Source organism: Cervus canadensis, chromosome 1, assembly GCF_019320065.1.
Source record: "Cervus canadensis isolate Bull #8, Minnesota chromosome 1, ASM1932006v1, whole genome shotgun sequence".
NCBI lineage: Eukaryota > Metazoa > Chordata > Mammalia > Artiodactyla > Cervidae > Cervus > Cervus canadensis.
In genome coordinates this window covers 58,695,998-58,716,093 of record NC_057386.1, presented here as the reverse complement: position 1 = coordinate 58,716,093, position 20,096 = coordinate 58,695,998, and the positions used below count along the sequence as shown (strand labels likewise).

The 20,096-nt window shown below is 37.3% G+C and overlaps 1 protein-coding gene and 1 non-coding gene across 4 annotated transcripts in view; both read right to left on the bottom strand.

The window, feature by feature from the left end:
- CA10 (carbonic anhydrase 10) overlaps positions 1–20,096 on the bottom strand; it is an 830,820-nt gene that overhangs the window by 419,498 nt on the left and 391,226 nt on the right. The gene's annotated exons all lie outside the window — the stretch shown is intronic.
- On the bottom strand, positions 11,298–11,369 carry TRNAS-CGA. Its single transcript has one exon. It is a non-coding gene; the product is annotated as a tRNA-Ser (tRNA).

Genomic DNA, 20,096 nt, shown 5'->3' with positions numbered 1-20,096 from the left:
AGAAGAAATCCAGCTCCACCCACCAGAACACCGACACAAGCTTCGCTAACCAGGAAACATTGACAAGCCACCCATCCAACCCCACACAGAGCGAGGAAACTCCACAAAAAAGAGGAACGACAAACTGACAGAATAGGAAAAGGCCACCCCAAACACAGCAATATAAGCAAGATGAAAAGGCAGAGAAATACCCAGCAGGTAAAGGAACAGGATAAATGCCCACCAAACCAAACAAAAGAGGGAAAGATAGGGAATCTACCTGATAAAGAATTCCAAATAATGATAGTGAAAATGATCCAAAGTCTTGAAAGCAAATTGGAGTTACAGATAAATAGCCTGGAGATAAGGATAGAAAAGATGCAAGAAATGTTTAACAAAGACCTAGAAGAAATAAAAATAGTCAATATATAATGAATAATGCAATAAATGAGATAAAAAATACTCTGGAGGGAACCAACAGTAGAATAACGGAGGCAGAAGATAGGACAAGTGAGGGAGAAGATAGAATGGTATAAATAAATGAAGCAGAGGGGAAAAAAGAAAGAAAAGAATTAAAAGAAATGAGGACAACCTCAGAGACCTCTAGGACAATGTGAAACATGCCAACATTCAAACCATAGGAATGCCAGAGGAAGAAGACAAAAAGAAAAGCCATGAGAAAATACTTGAGATAATACTTGAAAACTTCCCTAAAATGGGGAAGGAAATAATCACCGAAGTCCAAGAAACCCAGAGAGTCCCAAACAGGATAAACCCAAGGCAAAACATCCTAAGACACATATTAATCAAATTAACAAAGATCAAACACAAAGAACAAATATTAAAAGCAGCAACAGAGAAACAACAAATAACACACAAGGGGATTCCCATAAGGATAACAGCTGATCATTCAATTGGAAACTCTTCAGGCCAGAAAGGAATGGCAAGACATACTTAAAGTGATGAAAGAAAATAATCTACAGCCCAGATTACTGTACCCAGCAAGGATCTCATTCAAATATGAAGGAAAAATCAAAAGCTTTACAGACAAGAAAAAGCTGAGAGAATTCAGCATCATGAAACCAGCTCTCCAACAAATGTTAAAGGATCTCCTCTAGAAGGAAACACAGAAAGGGTATATAAACTCGAACCCAAAACAATAAAGTAAATGGCAATGGGATCATACTTATCAATAATTACCTTAAATGTAAATGGGTCAAATGCCCCAAACAAAAGACAAAGAATGGCTGAATGGATACAAAGACAAGACCCCTATATGTGTTGTCTACAAGAGACCCACCTCAAAATAAGGGACACATACAGATTGAAAGTGAAGGGCTGGAAAAAAATTTTCCATGCAAATAGAGACCAAAAGAAAGCATGGGTAACAATACTCATATCAGCCAAAATAGACTTTAAAACAAAGGCTGTGAAAAGAGACAAAGATGGACACTACATAATGATTAAAAGATTAATCCAAGAAGAAGATATAACAATTATAAATATATGTGCACCCAATATAGGAGCACCACAATATGTAAGACAAAGGCTAACAAGTATGAAAGGGGAAATTAACAATAACACAATAATAGTGGGATACTTTAATACCCCACTCACATTTATGGATAGATCAACGAAACAGAAAATTAGCAAGGAAACACAAACTTTACATGATACAAAAAACCAGTTAGACTTAATTGATATCTATAGTAGATTTCACCCCCCCAAAAATGAATTTTAAGTTTTTCTGAAGCACACATGGGACCTTCTCCAGGATAGATCTCACCCTGGGCCATAAATCTAGCCTTGGTACATTCAAAAAAATTTAAATCATTCCAAGCATATCTTCTGACCACAATGCAGAAAGACTAGATGTAAATTACAGGGGAAAAACTATTAAAAACTCCAACATATGGAGGCTGAACAACACGCTGCTGAATAACCAAAAAATCACAGAAGAAATTAAAAAAAAAAAAAAAAAGAAATAAAAATATGCATAGAAATGAATGAAAATGAAAACAAAACAACCCAAAACCTATGTGACACTGTAAAAGTAGTGCTAAGGAGAAGGCTCATAGCAATACAGGCTTACCTCAAGAAACAAGAAAAAAGTCAAATAAATAACCTAACTCTACACCTAAAGCAACTTGAAAAGGAAGAAATGAAGAACCCCAAAGTTAGTAGAAGGAAAGAAATCTTAAAAATTAGGGCAGAAATAAATGAAAAAGAAACAAAAGAGACCATAGCAACAATCAAAAAAGCCAAAAGCTGGTTCTTTGAGAAGATAAATAAAATTGACAAACCATTAGCCAGACTCATCAAGAAACAAAGGGAGAAGAATCAAATCAACATTTAGAAATGAAAAGGGAGAGATCACAAAAGACAACACTGAAATACAAAGGATCATAAGAGACTATTATCAGCAACTATATGCCAATAAAATGGACAACTTGGAAGAAATGGACAAATTCTTAGAAAAGTGCAATTTTCCAAAACTGAACCAGGAAGAACTAGAAAATCATAACTGACCCATCACAAGCAGGGAAATTGAAACCGCAATTAGAAATCTTCCTACAAACAAAAGCCCAGGGACAGATGGCTTCACCGTGAATTCTACCAAAAATTTAGAGAAGTGAAAACACCTATCCTAGTAAGTCAAGAAACACCTGGAGTAACAGGCAAATTTGGCCTTGGAGTACGGAATGAAGCAGGGGAAAGGCTAATAGAGTTTTGCCAAGAGAACTCATTGGTCATATCAAACACCCACTTCCGACAACACAAGAGAAGACTCTACACATGGACATCATCAGATGGTCAACACCGAAATCAGATTGATTATATTCTTTGCAGCCAAAGGTGGAGAAATTCTATACAGTCAGCAAAAAGAAGACTGGGAGCTGTCTGTTCAGATCATGAACTCAAATTCAGACTTAAACTGAAGAAAGTAGGGGAAACCACTAGACCATTCAGGTATGACCTAAATCAAATCCCTTATGACTATACACTGGAAGTGAGAAATACATTTAAGGGACTAGATCTGATAGACAGAGAGCCTGATGAACTATGGACGGAGGTTTGAGACATTGTTTAAGAGACAGGGATCAAGACCACCCCCGTGGAAAAGAAATGCAAAAAGGCAAAATGGTTGTCTGAGGAGGCCTTACAAATAGTATGAAAAGAAGAGAAGTGAAAAGCAAAGGAGAAAAGGAAAGATATTCCCATTTGAATGCAGAGTTCCAAAGAATAGCAAGGAGAGATAAGAAAGCCTTCCTCAGCGATCAATGCAAAAAAATAGAGGAAAACAACAGAATGGAAAAGACTAGAGATCTCTTCAACAAAATTAGACATACCAAGGGAATATTTCACGCAAAGATGGGTTCGATAAAGGACAGAAGTGGTATGGATCTAACAGAAGCAGACGATATTAAGAAGAGGTGGCAAGAATACACAGAAGAACTGTACAAAAAGATCTTCATGACCCAAATAACTTACCTAGAGCCAGTCATCCTGGAATGTAAAGTCAAGTGGGCCTTGGAAAGCATCACTAAGAACAAAGCTAGTGAAGGTGAGGAATTCCAGGTGAGCTATTTCAAACCCTGAAAGATGATGCTATGAAAGTGCTGCAGTCAATATGCCAGCAAATTAGGAAAACTCAGCAGTGGCCACAGGACTGGAAATGGTCAGTTTTCATTCCAATCCCTAAGAAAGGCAATCCCCCAAAATGCTCAAGCTACTGCACAATTGCACTAATCTTACACGCTAGAAAAGTAATGCTCAAAATTTTCCAAACCAGGCTACAGCAATATGTGAACCGTGAATTTCCAGATGTTCAAGTTGCTTTTAGAAAAGGCAGAGGAACCAGAGATCAAATTGCCAACATCTGCTGGATCATCAAAAAAGCAAGAGAGTTGCAGAAAAACATCTATTCCTGCTTTATTGACTACGTCAAAACCTTTGACTGTGTGGATGACAATAAACTGTGGAAAATTCTGAAAGAGATGGGAATACCTGAGCACCTGACCTGCTTCTTGAGAAACCTGTATGCAGGTCAGGAAGCAACAGTAAGAAAGGGACATGGAAAAACAGACTGGTTCCAAATAGGAAAAGGAGTACGTCAAGGCTGTGTATTGTCACCCTGCTTATTTAACTTATATGCAGAGTACATCACGAGAAACGCTGGGTTGGAAGAAGCACAAGCTGGAATCAAGATTGCTGGGAGGAATATCAAAAACCTCAGATATGCAGATGACACCACCCTTATGGCAGAAAGTGAAGAGGAACTCAAAAGCCTCTTGAGGAAAGTGAAAGAGGAGAGTGAAAAAGTTGGCTTAAAGCTCAACATTCAGAAAACTAAGATCATGGCATCTGGTCCCATCACTTCATGGGAAATAGATGGGGAGACAGTGAAAACAGTATCAGACTTTATTTATTATTATTATTATTAGTGGAAACAGTGTCAGACTTTATTTTTTATTATTATTATTATTATTATTATTATTATTGGTCTCCAAAATCACTGCAGATGGTGATTGCAGCCATGAAATTAAAAGACGCTTAATCCTTGGAAGGAAAGTTATGACCAACCTAGACAGCATATTAAAAAGCAGAGACATTACTTTGCCAACAAAGGTCCATCTATTCAAGGTTATGGTTTTTCCAGTGGTCATGTATGAATGTGAGATTTGGACTGTGAAGAAAGCTGAGCACCAAAGAATTGATGCTTTTGAAATCAGGTGTTGGAGAAGAGTCTTGAGAGTCCCTTAGACTGCAAGGAGATCCAACCAGTCCATCCTAAGGGAGATCAGTCCTGGGTGTTCATTGGAAGGACTGATGCTGAAGCTGAAACTTCAGTACTCTGGGCACCTCATGAGAAGAGTTGACTCATTGCAAAAGACCCTGATGCTGGGAGAGATTGGGGGCAGGAGGAGAAGGGGACGACAGAGGATGAGATGGTTGGATGGCATCTTTGACTCGATGGACATGGGTTTGAGTAGACTCCGGGAGTTGGTGATGGATAGGGAGGCCTGGAGTGCTGCGATTCATGTGGTCACAAAAAGTCGGACATGACTGAGTGACTGAACCGAACTGAATACCTATCCTATTCAAATTCTTCCAGAAAATTGCAGAGGAAGGTAAACTTCCAAACTCATTACATGAGGACACCATCAGCCTAATATGAATACCTGAGAAAGTTGCCACAAAAAAAAGAGAAAACTACAGGCCAATATCAGTGATGAACATAGATGCAAAAATCCTTAACAAAATTCTATCAAACAGAATCCAAAAACATATTCAAAGATCATACATCATGACCAAGTGGGTTTTATCCCAGGAATGCAAGGATTCTTTAATATCCACAAATCAATCAATGTAATACACCACTTTAACAAATTGAAAAATAAAAATCATATGAGTATCTCAATAAATGCAGAGAAAGCCTTTGACAAAATTGAACATCAATTTATGATAAAGCCCTCCAGAAATCAGGAATAGAAGGAACATACCTCAACATAATAAAAGCTATATATGACAAACCCACAGCAAACATCATCTTCAATGGTGAAAAACTGCAAGCATTTCCCTTAAAGTCAGGAACAAGACACGGGTTCCCACTCTCACCACTACTATTCAACATACTTTTGGAAGTTTTGGCCACAGCAAGAAGAACAGAAAAAGAAGTAAAAGGAATCCAGATTGGAAAAGAAGAAGTAAAACTCTCACTGTTTGCAGATGACATGATCCTTTACATAGAAAACCCTAAAGACTCTACCAGAAAATTACTAGAGCTAATCAATGAATATAGTAAAGTTGCAGGATATAAAATCAACACACAGAAATCCCTTGCATTCCTATACACTAACAATGAGAAAACAGAAAGAGAAATTAAGGAAACAATTCCATTCACCACTGCAACGAAAAGAATAAAACACTTAGGAATATATCTACCTAAGGAAACAAAACATGTATATATAGAAAACTATAAAACACTGGTGAAAGGAATCAAAGAGGACACACATAGATGGAGAAATATACCACGTTCATGCATCGGAACAATCAATATACTGAAAATGAGTATACTACCCAAAGCAATCTATAGATTCAGTGAAATCCCTATCAAGCTACCAACGGTATTTTTCAGAGAACTAGAACCAATAATTTCACAATTTGTATGGAAATACAAAAAAACCTCGAATAGCCAAAGCAATGTTGAGAAAGAATGAAACTAGAGGAATCAACCTGCCTGAATTCAGGCTCTACTACAAAGCCAGTCATCAAGACATTATGGTACTGGCACAAAGACAGAAATATAGATCAACGGAACAAAATAGAAAGCCCAGAGATAAATCCACGCACCTATAGACACCTTATCTTCAACACAGGAGGCAAGAATATACAATGGAGAAAATAATATCTCTTTAAAAAGTGATGCTGGAAAAACTGGCCAACCATTTGTAAAAGAATGAAACTAGATCACTTTATAACACCATACACAGAAATAACCTCAAAACAGACTAAAGATCTAAATGTAAGACCAGAAACTATAAAACTCCTACAAGAAATCATAGGCAAAACACTCTTCAACATAAACCACAACAGGATCTTCCATGACCCACCTCCCAGAATATTAGAAATAAAAGCCAAAATAAACAAATGAGACCTAATTAAAATGAAAAGCTTCTGCATAAGAAAAGAAACTCTAAGCAAGGTGAGAAGACAGCCTTCAGAATGGGAGAAAATAATAGCAAATGAAGCAATGGACAAAGAATTTAATCTCCAAAATATAAAAGCAACTCCTGCAGCTCAGTTCCAGAAAAATATATGACCCAATCAAAAAGTGGGCCAAAGAACTAAACAGACATTTCTCCAAAGAAGACATACAGATGGCTAACAAGCACATGAAAAGATGCTCAACATCACTCATTATCTGGGAAATGTAAATCAAAACCTCAATGAGGTACCATTACACGCCAGTCAGGATGGCTGCTATCCAAAAGTCTACAAGCAATAAATGCTGGGAGGGTGTGGAGAAAAGGGAACCGTCTTAAACTCTTGTTGGGAATGCAAACTAGTACAGCCACTATGGAGAACAGTGTGGAGATTCCCTAAACAACTGGAAATAGAACTGCCATATGGCCCAGCAATCCCACTGTTGGGCATACACACCAAGAAAACCAGAATTGAAAGAGACACATGTACCCCAATGTTCATCATAGCACTATTTATAATAGCCAGGGCATGGAAGCAACCTAGATGTCCATCGCAGATGAATGGATAAGAAAGCTGTGGTAGATATGCACAATGGAATATTACTCAGCCATTTAAAAGAATACATTTGAATTGGTTCTAACGAGGTGGATAATACTGGAGCCTATTATACAGAGTGAAATATGCCAGAAAAGAAAAACACCAAGCATATATATGGAATTTAGAAAGATGTTAAGGATAACCCTGTATGTGAGACAGCAAAAGAGACACAGATGTATAGAACAGTCTTTTGGACTCTGTGGGTGAGGGCGAAGGCAGAATGATATGGGAGAATGAGAATGAAACATACAAATTATCATATGTGAAACAAATTACCAGTCCAGGTTCGATGCATTATACAGGGTGCTTGGGGCTGGTGCACTGGGATGAATCAGAGAAATGGGATGGGGAGGGAGGTGGGAGGGGTGTTCAGGATTTTGAACACATGTACACCCATGGCAGATTCATGTCAATGTATTGCAAAACCAATACAATATTGTAAAGAAAATAAATAAATAAATAAAACTGAAAACAAAATAAACAAGCAAAAAAGATGATCTGAGCTGACACCATGGTGAGAAGGATGGGTGGTTATACTACTACAAATAAATATGCTTGTCTTAGGGTACAAGGTCATTCTCCTTAACCAGTTAAAACTAGGGCACTAAATAGATAAGGATGTAAAACTTTGGAGTTTAGGAGTGGTTTCCCCAAAACTGAGAGGGAAGAAGAGTTCAGGTGTTATCCAAAATGAAGCCCCAGACCTCCCTACCCATATCATTCTTTAATTATTATTTAGACCATTCCACTGGTGCATGAACTTTCAGAATTCTAGGGTCTGACCTACCATCACTTTGCTCTGTCTTACACTATCCCTATAAGAAAGTTGAAATTCAGAAGAAAAGAATCACATAGAATTGAACCCAGTGATACAGTTATGGTAATGACTGATTATATACAGTTAGCAGTCTCTCCAAGAGATTGACCTGTTGATTCAGGAATCACCACTAGCTTCTTTTGAGCCATAGCTTTATAGTCCATGCTATGCTATTTTGCCCATCATGAAAGGGCTGGCAGTTCACAAATCATCCGAGGGCAGGATCACACTCTGAAGTGACTTGAATAAATGCTTTTTTGTAAGCTGATGTGCTTTTCCTGCAGCCACGCTGTCATTAAAACACTGATGCTGCTTAGTCTCTTCAGTTGTGTCTGATTCTGTGCAACCCTTTGGACTGCAGCCTGCCAGTCTCTGTCCATGGATTCTCTTGGCAAGAGACCTAGAGTGGTTTGTCATGCCCTTCTCCAGTCATTAAAACACTAGGTCAGATCAAATAAATCCATCAAGGTGCTATAAAATACGCTTGCAAAGAGAATGGATGTGATGTTGAGAATAATAAAATATTCCATACATGATAACTCGCTTCAGTGTGTCCAGTTCTTTGTGACCCTGTCGACTGTAGCCCAGCAGGCTCCTCTATCCAAGGAACTCCAGGCAAGAATACTGGAGTGTGTTGCCATGCCCTCCTCCAGGGGATCTTCCTGACCAAGGGATCAAACCCACATCTTTTAAGTCTCCTGCATTGGCTGCTGGGTTCAATGCCACCTGCCATGCCCAAAATAGTGCATAAAAGTTATGAACTAAATCAGCTATTCTTTCAGGCATGTGAAACCGACCATATACATCCAATGTATTATAAATACTGTAAGCACACATATATCATACAATGAGCACTTATTGATGTACTCAGAGAAACACAAAGTGATGAAGGTGTTTGCATCATAGAAGCATTTTCTATCAATGAGGCATTGGCACATTGACTGAAACAATGTTTAGCCTCTAGTCAACGGTTTTTCCAAGGACAATCCCTCTCGTGAATAATTTTCATGGAGAACATGTATATCACTAGAAGGATGATTCACAAATAGGAAATACAGAGAGATACACTTATATCATGAAAGAAACCTCTCAGGTAGGTAGCTCTAAGATGTTCTAAATGGATTTTTTGCTTTCCTCTAAAACCATGTTTTTAATCTCAGATCATGGGGGAAAATGTACCCCCAACTTTGAGCCAAATAATGAGTGAGCTGGGAGTGAAACATCCTTTCCTCTTTCCTTCCTTTCCTCTTGTCCTCTCTCCCTTCCTTCCTCCCCTCCTTAATTTCCTTCCCTTTAGCTTCTCCCAGACTGTTTTTTGGAAAGTGCATTAGATGCTCCTACTCACACTATATTAGCACTGCCAGCATTCTTAGTGAGCATTTGCTTATGTAAGCAGAGTTGCAGATACAAATGAGCTACCACCCCTGCTCCGAGAGAGTTCACCAACTACTATCAAAAACCACATGTAGGCAGTTAACAAAAATGCCAGTAAGAACAAAACTTGTCATTGAAAAAAGAATATAAGCAAAGGAAAGAATGACTAATTTCAACTCTAAGACTTTGAGAAAGTATACTGTACAAGATGGCATTTGAACTTTGACTGAGAGAGAATTTTCACCACTAAGGAAATACCAAAAAAAAAAAAAAAAAAAAAAAAAATCCAGCTAGGAAATAGCATGTTAAAGACCTGGAGAAGAGAAAGGCAGTGGTTGTTCTCAGTCCTCTCTGTGAAGCACTGTGGAATTGCTGATGCTCACATGAGTTTCTGGAGTTTAACTACCTCCTCCTCCTTCTAGCAAAAAGGATAGAAGCTAGTCCAAACAGTGACGTGGAACCTTAGTCACAGAGCTTTGTCAGCTTCATCACTTATCTACTCCCTTAGAAAGAGTCTTGAAAATCTAAAAATTCCATTTTATTTCCTTTCTAGTCCTTGTTAAACCAAGATAATTAAACCAGAGTAATTGAAAAATAGCACCTAAATCATTGCTCGCTCAGATATTATCAAGTCCATCCTGATAGGTTCATGCTTAATTTAGTATTTTTACCCTCAGAGATCTCTTAGTCTCTCTTTGCTATCTTGCTATCCGCCATCTATCAGAACATCTTCAGCATTTAAGATGTCTTAATACATGTCAGAAATTCAAATGTAGGAAAGGATTTAAGTTTTCTTGCAAGAGTATCATGAGGTCTGAATAATAAAGACTATTTGTGGTGCTATCCGGATCTGGTTCATTCCGGATTTGCCAGAGTCAATTGTTAAATAGTCAGAAATTTTGTAAGCTTGTTAATATTATATTGGTACCTTCAAATTGATCAGAGTAGGAGTATTTATAGTATGGAAACTGGTAAAGGCTCCAAGCTTTTGAATCTTATTTTCAGAGAGTAGTTTGTTAAGTTTTTACCTTACCATACTGAATATTTTGCTTTTTAAAAGTGCCCAAATATTCCACATCAGTTAGCTATGAGCACGCAAAGACTTTCAGAAGATTATCACCATATTCTATGACGAATGGAATGTTGGTGTCCAAAGAAGCTCCTTGGTAAATGATATCAACAGTGGTGCTAGTCAAAAGCCCACTGCACTAGTCAAGACTATGCATGCTGCAGTGGAAAGAGTAGAAGCATTGAACTACAGCATCTAAGAATATGAGCTCTATTCCTAATTGACTGTGTGCTTTACAGAATTTTATTTATGTCTGTTTATCTATGTCTCTGTATTCTGTTGTTCTCATCTGAAAAATAAGGATCTTAATATTTATGTAACAGAGATATAAAAATTAAAGTGGATGATATGTGAAGGCACTCAGAATAACGTATAGAATAGAATGAAGTAAAAGTAAAAGTGCTAGTCTCTCAGTTGTGTCCAACTCCTTGTGACCCCATGGACTGCAGCCAGCCAGATTCCTCTGTCCATGGAAGTCTCCAGGCAAGAATACTGGAGTGGGATGCTATTTACTTCTCCAGGGGATCTTCCTGAACCAGGGATTGAACTTGGGTCTCGTACATTGCAGGCAGATTCTTTACCACCTGAGCCATGAGGGAAGCCCATATAGAGTAGAATAAAGTGAAGTGAAGTCACTCAGTCGTGTCCTACTCTTTGCGACCCCGTGGACTGTAGCCTACCAAGCTCCTCCGTCCATGGGATTCTCCAGGCAAGAATACTGGAGTGGGTTGCCATTTCCTTCTCCAGGGGATCTTCCCAACCCAGGGATCGAACCTGGGTTTCCCGCATTCGAGGCAGATGCTTTAACCTCTGAGCCACCAGGGAAGCAAGCACCCGATAAATAACTCTGGTAACAGACTAATGTAAGTTCAAATGTTAGTACTACTGCTTCCAAGCTTGTATAATCTTGTTGCTCTTGTTGTTCAGTCATACAGTACTGTCCGACTCTTTGCGACCCCATGGATTGCAGCACCCCAGGATTCCCTGCCCATCATCAATTCCCAGAGCTTGCTCAAACTCATGTCCATTGAGTCAGTGATGCCATCCAACCAACACATCTTCCGTCATCCCCTTCTCCTCCTGCCTTCAATCTTTCCCAGCATCAGTCTTGTCCAATCAGTCAGTTCTTCGCATCAGGTGGCCAAAATATTGGCCATCACTTTCTGGCATAAGGATGGTGCCATTGCATATCTGAGCAATTATTTTGGCAATTTTATCTCTTGTTCCTAAATCCAGCTTGTACATCTGGAAGTTCTTGGTTCACAGATTGTTGAAGCTTAGTTTGAAGGATTTTGAGGATTGTCTTTGCTAGCATATAAAATGAATGCAATTTTGTAGTAGTTTGAACATTCTTTCACAATGTCCTTCTTTGAGATTGAAATGAAAACTGACTTTTGCAGTCCTGTGGCTATTGCTGAGTTTTCCAAATTTCTGGCATATTTAGTGCAGCACTTTAACAGCATCATCTTTTAGGATTTGAAATAGCTTAGCTGGAATTCCATCACCTCCATGAGCTTTATTTGTAGTAATGTTTCCTAAGGTCCACTTGACTTCAAACTCCAAGATTTCTGGCTCTAGATGAGTGATCATATCATCGTGGTTATCTGGGTCATTAACACATTTTTTGTACAGTTCTTCCATATATTCTTTCCACTTCTTCTTAATATTTTCTGCTTCTGTCAACACTGTTTATGTCTTTTATTTTGACCATATTTTAATGAAATGTTCCCTTGGAATCTCTAGTTTTCTTAAAGATATCTACAGTTTCCCCCATTCTGTAGTTTCCCTCTGTTTCCTTGCATTGTTCAGTTAAGAAGGTTTTCTCATCTCTTCTTGCTATTCTTTAGAACTCTGCATTCAGATGGGTATTTCTTTTCTTTTGGAAGAGATGTTTGAAACAAGGTGTTTGCTATAATAGTGAGTTCTTTTGGCAAAACTCTGTTAGCACTCACCCTGCTTAATTTTGTAACCCAAGGCCAAACTTGCCTGTTACTCCAGGTATCTCTTGATTTCATACTTTGCATTCCAATCCCCTATGCTGAAAAGGACATCTTTGTGTGTGTGTGTGTGTGTGTGTGTGTGTGTGTGTGTGTTAGTTCTAGAAGTTCTTGTTGGTCTTCATAGAACCATTCACCTTCAGCTTCTTCTGTATTAATGGTTGGGACATAGGTTTGGATTACTGTAATATTGAATGGTTTGCCTTGACAACTAACCTAGATCATGCTGTCATTTTTGAGGTTGCATCCAAGTATTGTATTTCATTCTCTTTTGTTGACTATGAGGGCTATTCCATTTCTTCTAAGGGATTCTTGCCCACATTAGTAGATATAATGCTCATCTGAATTAAATTTGCCCATTTACATCCAATTTAGTTCACTGATATCCAACATGTCAATGTTCATTTTTGCCATCTCCTGTTTGACCACTTCCAATTTACCTGATTTCATGAACCTAACATTCCAACTTCCTATGCAATATTATTCTTCATAGCATCAGAGTTAACTTTCACCACCAGACACAGCCGCCACTGGGTATTGTATCCATTTTGGCCTCACCATATTCATTCTTTCTGGAGCTATATCTTGTTCAAATTATCTAACTTCTCTGATCTTCTTTTTCTTCAGCTAGTAGCATTGATACTTCATAGGGTGTAGTGAATTAGGTAGCCGGAACTCCAAATCACTCTGCTCTCAGTATTGAAGAGGCTATAAGGCAAAAACTATACTTACCACACATTCCTGCAGCTAGCATTCAGATGTGAATTATATTCTACCAATAAGATGCACCTGTGTAGGCCTTGGAATGCAGATGCAAGGCAGAGTCCAATCCTGAGCCACAAATCTAGCCTTAGAGCATTGAAAAAAATTAAAACATTTCAGCATTTTTTCTGATCACAATGCTGTAAGGTTAGATATCAACTACAGGAAAAAAAAATATATATATATATATAAACACAAACATATGAAGGCTAAACAACACACTTCTAAATAACCAACAGATCACTGAGGCAATTTAAAAAAATCAAAATATGCATAGAAATAAATGATAATGAAAACATGACAACTCAAAACATGGGGGATTCAGTAAAAGCAATTCTAAGAGGGAATTTCAGAGCAATATAAGCCTACATCAAGAATCAAGAAAAACATGAAATAAAAACCTGACCTTACACCTAAATCAACTAGAAAAAGAAGAACAAAAGGCACTCCAAAATTAGTAAAAGGAAAGAAATCCTAAAGACCAGAGCAGAAATAAATGAAAAAGAAATGAAGGAAACTACAGCAAAGATTAATAAAACTAAAAGAGTTCTTTGATAAGATAAACAAAAGTGACACTTACTACACTCATTAAGAAAAAAAAAAGAATATTCAAATCAATAAAAATTATAAATGAAAAAGGAGAAATTATACAAGACAATGCAGTATACAAAGGATCATAAGAGACTACTACAAGCAACTCTATGGCAATAAAATGGGCAACCTTAAAGAAACAGATGGATTCTTAGAAAAGTACACCTTCCAAAATTGAACCAGGAAGAAATAGAAAATACGAATAGATCAATCACAAACATGGAAATTGAAACTGTAATAAAAAAAAATCTTCCAATAAAAAAAAAAAAACAAAAAAAACAAAAAACAACCTCATGTCCAGATGGCTTCATAGGCGAATTCTACCAAAAGTTTACAGAAGAGTTAAAACCTATCCTGTTCAAACTCTTCTAGAAAATTGCAGAGGAGAGAAAACTCCCAAATTCATTCTATGAGTCTAGCATTGATTGGATACCAAAATGGGATGAAGATACCACAAAAAGAAAATTAGAGGCCAGTATCACTGATGTACATAGATGCAAAAATCCTCAACAGAATTCAGCAACATATTAAAAGGATAATACATCATGACCAAGTGAGCTTTATCTCAGGGATGCAAGGATTGATCAATATATGCAAATCAATCAATTAACAAATATTAACAATTAGCAACATATTAACAAATTGAAAGACAAAAAAACATATGATCACCTCAATAGACGCAGAGAAAACTTTCCACAGAATTAAAAACCTATTTATGATAAAAATCCTCAAGAAAATCAGCATAGAAGGAATATACTGCTGCTGCTAAGTCATTTCAGTCTTGTCCGACTCTGTGCTGCCCCATAGACGGCAGCCCACCAGGCTCCCCTGTCCCTGGGATTCTCCAGGCAAGAACACTGGAGTGGGTTGCCATTTCCTTCTCCAATGCATGAAAGTGAAAAGTGAAAGTGAAGTCGCCTCAGTCATGTCTGAATCTTAGTGACCCCATGGACTGCAGCCTACCAGGCTCCTCCATCCATGGAATTTTCCAGGCAAGAGTACTGGAGTGAGGTGCCATTGCCTTCTCCATAGAAGGAACATACTTCAAACAATAAAGGCCATACAAGACAACCCCACAGCAAACATTATTCTCAATGGTGAAAATCTGAAAGCATTTCTTTTAAGATTAGCAACAGTGCATGCCCACTCTTGCCACTATTATTCAACATAGTTTTGGAAGCTTTAACCACAGCAATCAGAGAAGAAAAATAAATAAAAAGAATCTAGATTGGAAAAGAGGGAGTAAAATTCTCACTATTTGCAGGTGACATGATACTATACATAAAAAATCCTAAGGAAGCCACCAGAAAATTACTAATCAATGAATATAGTTAAGTCACAGGGGATAAAATTAATACACAGAAATCCCTTGCATTCCTATACACTAACAATGAAAATTCTGAGAGAAATTAAGGAAAATATACCATTCATCATTGCAAGAAAAACAATAAACTGCTTAGGTGTAACCTAGAGAGACAAAAAACTTGTATGCAAAAAACTATAAGAAACTGATGAAAGAAATGAAAGAAGATACAAACAGATGGAGAGATAGATCACATTCTTGGATTAAAAGCATCAATATTGTGAAAATTATTATACTGTCCAAAACTACCAATGGTATTTTTCACAGAACAGGAACAACAACAACAACAACCACAATTTGTATGGAAACATAAAAGACCCCCCAAAGTCAAAGCAATCTTAAGGGAAAAACAAAAAAATGGAGCTGGAGGAATCAGTCTCCCTGACTTCAGACTATACTACTAAGCTGCAGGCATAGTACAGCATAGTACTAGCACAAAAACAGAAATACAGGCCAATAGATGCAGAGACAAACCCACACACCTATGGGCATCTTATCTTTGACACAGGTGGAAAGAATACACAATGGAGTAAAGACAGCCTCTTCAATAAGTGGTTCTGGGATAACTGCCCAACTACATGTAAAAGGATGAAAGTAGAATATGTCCTAGCACCATACACAAAAATAAATTCTAAATGGATTAAATACTCAAATATATGTCCAGAAACTATAAAACTCTTAGAAAAAAAAAAAAAAATAGAGGCAGTACACTCTTTGACACAAATCACAGCAAGATCCTCTTTGACCCACCTCCTAGTGTAATGGAAATAAAAGCAGAAATAAACAAAAGGCAACTGATTAAACTTAAAGGTTTTTGCACAGCAAAGGAAACAGTAAACAAGATTAAAACACAATCCTTTGAACCTGAGATAACCCTATATGCAAAACAGAAAAAGAGACACAGATGTACAGAACAGACTTTTGGACTCTGTGGGGGAAGGCGAGGGTGGGATGTTCTGAGATAATAGCATTGAAACAAGTATACTATCAAGGGTGAAACAGATCACCAGCCCAGGTTGGATGCATGAGACAAGTGCTCAGGGCTGGTGCACTGGGAAAACCCAGAGGGATGGGAAGGGGAGGGAGGTGGGAGGGGGATCGGGATGGGGAACACATGTAAATCCATGGCTGATTCATGTCAATGGATGGCAAAAAACACTACAATATTGTAAAGTAATTAGCCTCCAATTAGTAAAAAATAAATGAAAAAAATTTAAAGAAACTGACAAAGGATTAATATCCAAAATATGTAAGTAGCTCATACTGTCAATATCAGAAAAACAAACAGCCCAATCAAAAAATGGGCAGACCTAAAAAGATGTTTCTCCAAAGACATACAGATGGCCAATAAACATATGAAAAAATGCTCAACATCACTAATTATTAGGGAAATGCAAATCAAAACTATAATGAGATTATCACCTCACATCACTCAGTATGGCCATCATCAAAAAATCTACAAACGATAACTATTGGAGGGGATGTGAAAGAAAGGGTACCCTCTTGAACTGTTCGTAGGAATGTAAATTGATACAGCCACTATGGAGAATAACATGGAAATTTCATTAAAAAAAAGGACTAAAACTACCATATGACAGAGGAATCCCACTACTGGGTATTTACCAGAAGAAAACCATAATTGAAAAAGGGAAATGCACCACAATCTTCATAACAGAACTATTTATAATAGCTAGGACATGCAAAAAACTAAGATCATTACATCAGGTCTCATCACTCTATGGCAAATAGATGGGAAAGCAATGGAAACAGTGACAGACTTTATTTTCTTGGGCTTCAAAATCACGGCAGATGGTGACTGCAGCCATGAAATTAAAAGATATTTGCTCCTTGGAAAAAAAGCTATGACAAACCTACACAGCATATTAAAAAGCAGAGACATTTCTTTGCTGACAAAGGTCTGTATAGTCAAAGCTATGGTTTTTCTAGTAGTCATGTTGGATGTGAGAGTTGTACTATAGAGAAGGCTGAGCTTCAAAGAACTGATGCTTTTGAACTGTGGTGTTGGAAAAGATTCTTGAGAGTCTCTTGGATTGTAAGGAGATCAAACTAGTCTATCCTAAAGAAAATCAGTCCTGAATATTCATTGGAAGGACTAATGCTAAAGCTGAAGCTCCAATACTTTGGCTACCTGATGCAAAGAGCCAACTCATTAGAAAAAACCCTGATGCTAGAAAAGATTGAAGGCAGGAGGAGAAGGGGACAACAGAGACAAGATGGTGGGGTGGCATCACTGACTCAATGGACATGTGTTTGAGCAAGCTCTGAGAGATAGTGAAGAATAGGGAAGCCTGGTGTGCTGTAGTCCATGGGGTCTCAAAGAGTCAGATACAACTGAGCAACTGAACAGCACCACCAAAAGACATGGAAGCAACCTAGATGTCCATCCACAGATGAATGGATAAAGATGTGATACATACATACAACGGAATATCACTAAGCTATAAAAATGATCAAATTTGATTCAGTTCTAGTTAGGTTGATGAATCAAGAATCTGTTATATAGAGTTAAGTAAGGCAGAAGCAGAAAAACATATATCATCTATTAATGTATATATATGGAATCTAGCAAAAGTGGTATTGATGAGCCTATTTGAAGGGAAGAAATGGAAACACAGATATAAAGAATGGACTTTTGAACTCAGTGGGGGAAGAAGAGAGTGGAATAAATGGAGAAAGTAGCATTGACATATATACACTACCATATGTAAAACAGGCAGCTCGTAAGAAGCTTCTATATACCACACAGGATCCCAGATTGCACTCTGTGATGATCTTGAGGGGTAGGCTAGGGGGAGAGGAGGGAGGCTAAAGAGAGAGGTTGTATATGTATAATTATGTGTGATTTGCACTGTTATGCAGCAGAAACTAACACACTATTGTAAAGCAATTTTCCTCCAATAAAAATATAAATGAAAAGCAAACAAACAAAAAATTCTGAGTTAATCTGAAGCTGAGTTATACATTCAGTATAATAGGACAATATTGAGAGTTTATAATAAAGGGAATAAATGAAAAAAGTAAGATATAAAAAATATTATTTGTAAGGCAAAGAATATTTCTTGAAAAAATTGGAGAGAAACATGATATATTAATAATATTAAAAGGTGGCCGATACTCAAAGATGGAACTCTGTATTTTTTACTTGTTTTTATTTATTTTTTGATTGTCTCTTACAAAGTATTGTTAATTTTACTATGAAAAACACAAAATTTTATTTAAAATAAGCAATGTGGACTTTCTTTTCTGGAAATGACTAACTAGGCAATATTTATTCTCAAGATGTCTTTTAGGAGCAACAGGAAACAGGTTAGGTTTTGTTCTTCATCAGGTAAAAAGTCGTTTCCTAAAAGTTCATTCTTAGAGTCCCTACTTCATCATTCACAAAAAAAGGAACAGACTTCTCAGAAATAGAAAGATGCCTCTGGTGAATCAAAAAAATGAGGAAATACGTCACCTTTGGTATCCATAGTTATTTATTCATTTCTCAGTAACTGTCTTTTCAACGTTTTTCACTTGTTCCTCACAAGAGTCTTAAGAGATTAGGATATCAAGCATTATGAATGCCCATGAAAATCAGGGACAATGAGAATAATCACCTACAAATATCACACCATAAGCTAATTAATATGTGACAACAGACTCTAATCTCAGCTCTTAATTCGGTGCTCTCTTCAATGACAATAGCTCTCTATGTATAATTCTGATTATTCCTGGAAGGGAAGAAAAGCTTATCAGGCTATCAGCTACCCAAAATATTAATGGGTGGAGGTCCTGTATAATGCCTACTCTAAATCTGCTATATTACAACTCTCAGCAATATCACATGAATACCAGTTGTATCACATTCTTTTATTCAGCTATTCATGCAAACTCATTCATTATATACCAAGTATTAATACTATGAAAGTCTTGGGAGTTTGGTGGTGGTGGCCTTCAGGAAGCCTATAGTGGAGAAACAGAGAATTAAATCTAGAAGTATAATACAGTGGGAGGAGTAGTGTGAAACAGACACAGTGAGGTGTCACCGATTCATGGAAGAGGGACATGCTGCTCCTCATTTATCCACTGTGCCTTCAACAAATGATCACCACGTGCCTGCTTGTTACCGTGCTTTGTGTTAGCTTCTGGTGATACAGAGTAAAGAACACTTGGTCTTTATCTTCCATTGTCATTTACTGGAGATGACAGAATGAATCGAACAGACTTAAAACAGATTTATACTAAAAGAGAATTGTGATGAATGTGACAAAGGGTAGTTAATTAGTGTTGTAAAAAGCACATGATTTATCCTTTTTATTCAAAGGAGAATTTCTTTGCAACACTCTAACAGAAATTGTGAAATTTTCTATTTCCTCAAAGGCTTGAACATTCAGAGGATAGTTTCCAGATGCTGATTGGAAGTAGTCCAATTTGTAATGTTTTTACCTTTATTATAATAATTTGATAGATTCACTATTACTTATCATACTGTAACTTTAGTCTCTCCTTCCCCACCATTTCGTATAGTAGATGATTATCCTCTTGTCCTCAGTTTATATATGGAGTATAAACTTGGGCTGTTCCTCTTTTCCCAACAAGTAACAAATACACTCCTAAAGAGAAAGTTGCAATTATATCCATATTATTCATATTAAAGCATTACCACCTAACCTGAAGCATCTTCCACTGAAGGAAACAGATGACACTGGGATATTTACATTAGAAGAATTGAAAAACTGACTTTACTCTCTTCTTTGACCATTGTAGAGGAAGAGGCTAACTATTGTTAGGAACATCAGAGATAGTTCTTATTATAAAGTGGCTCATTAGTGCAAATCC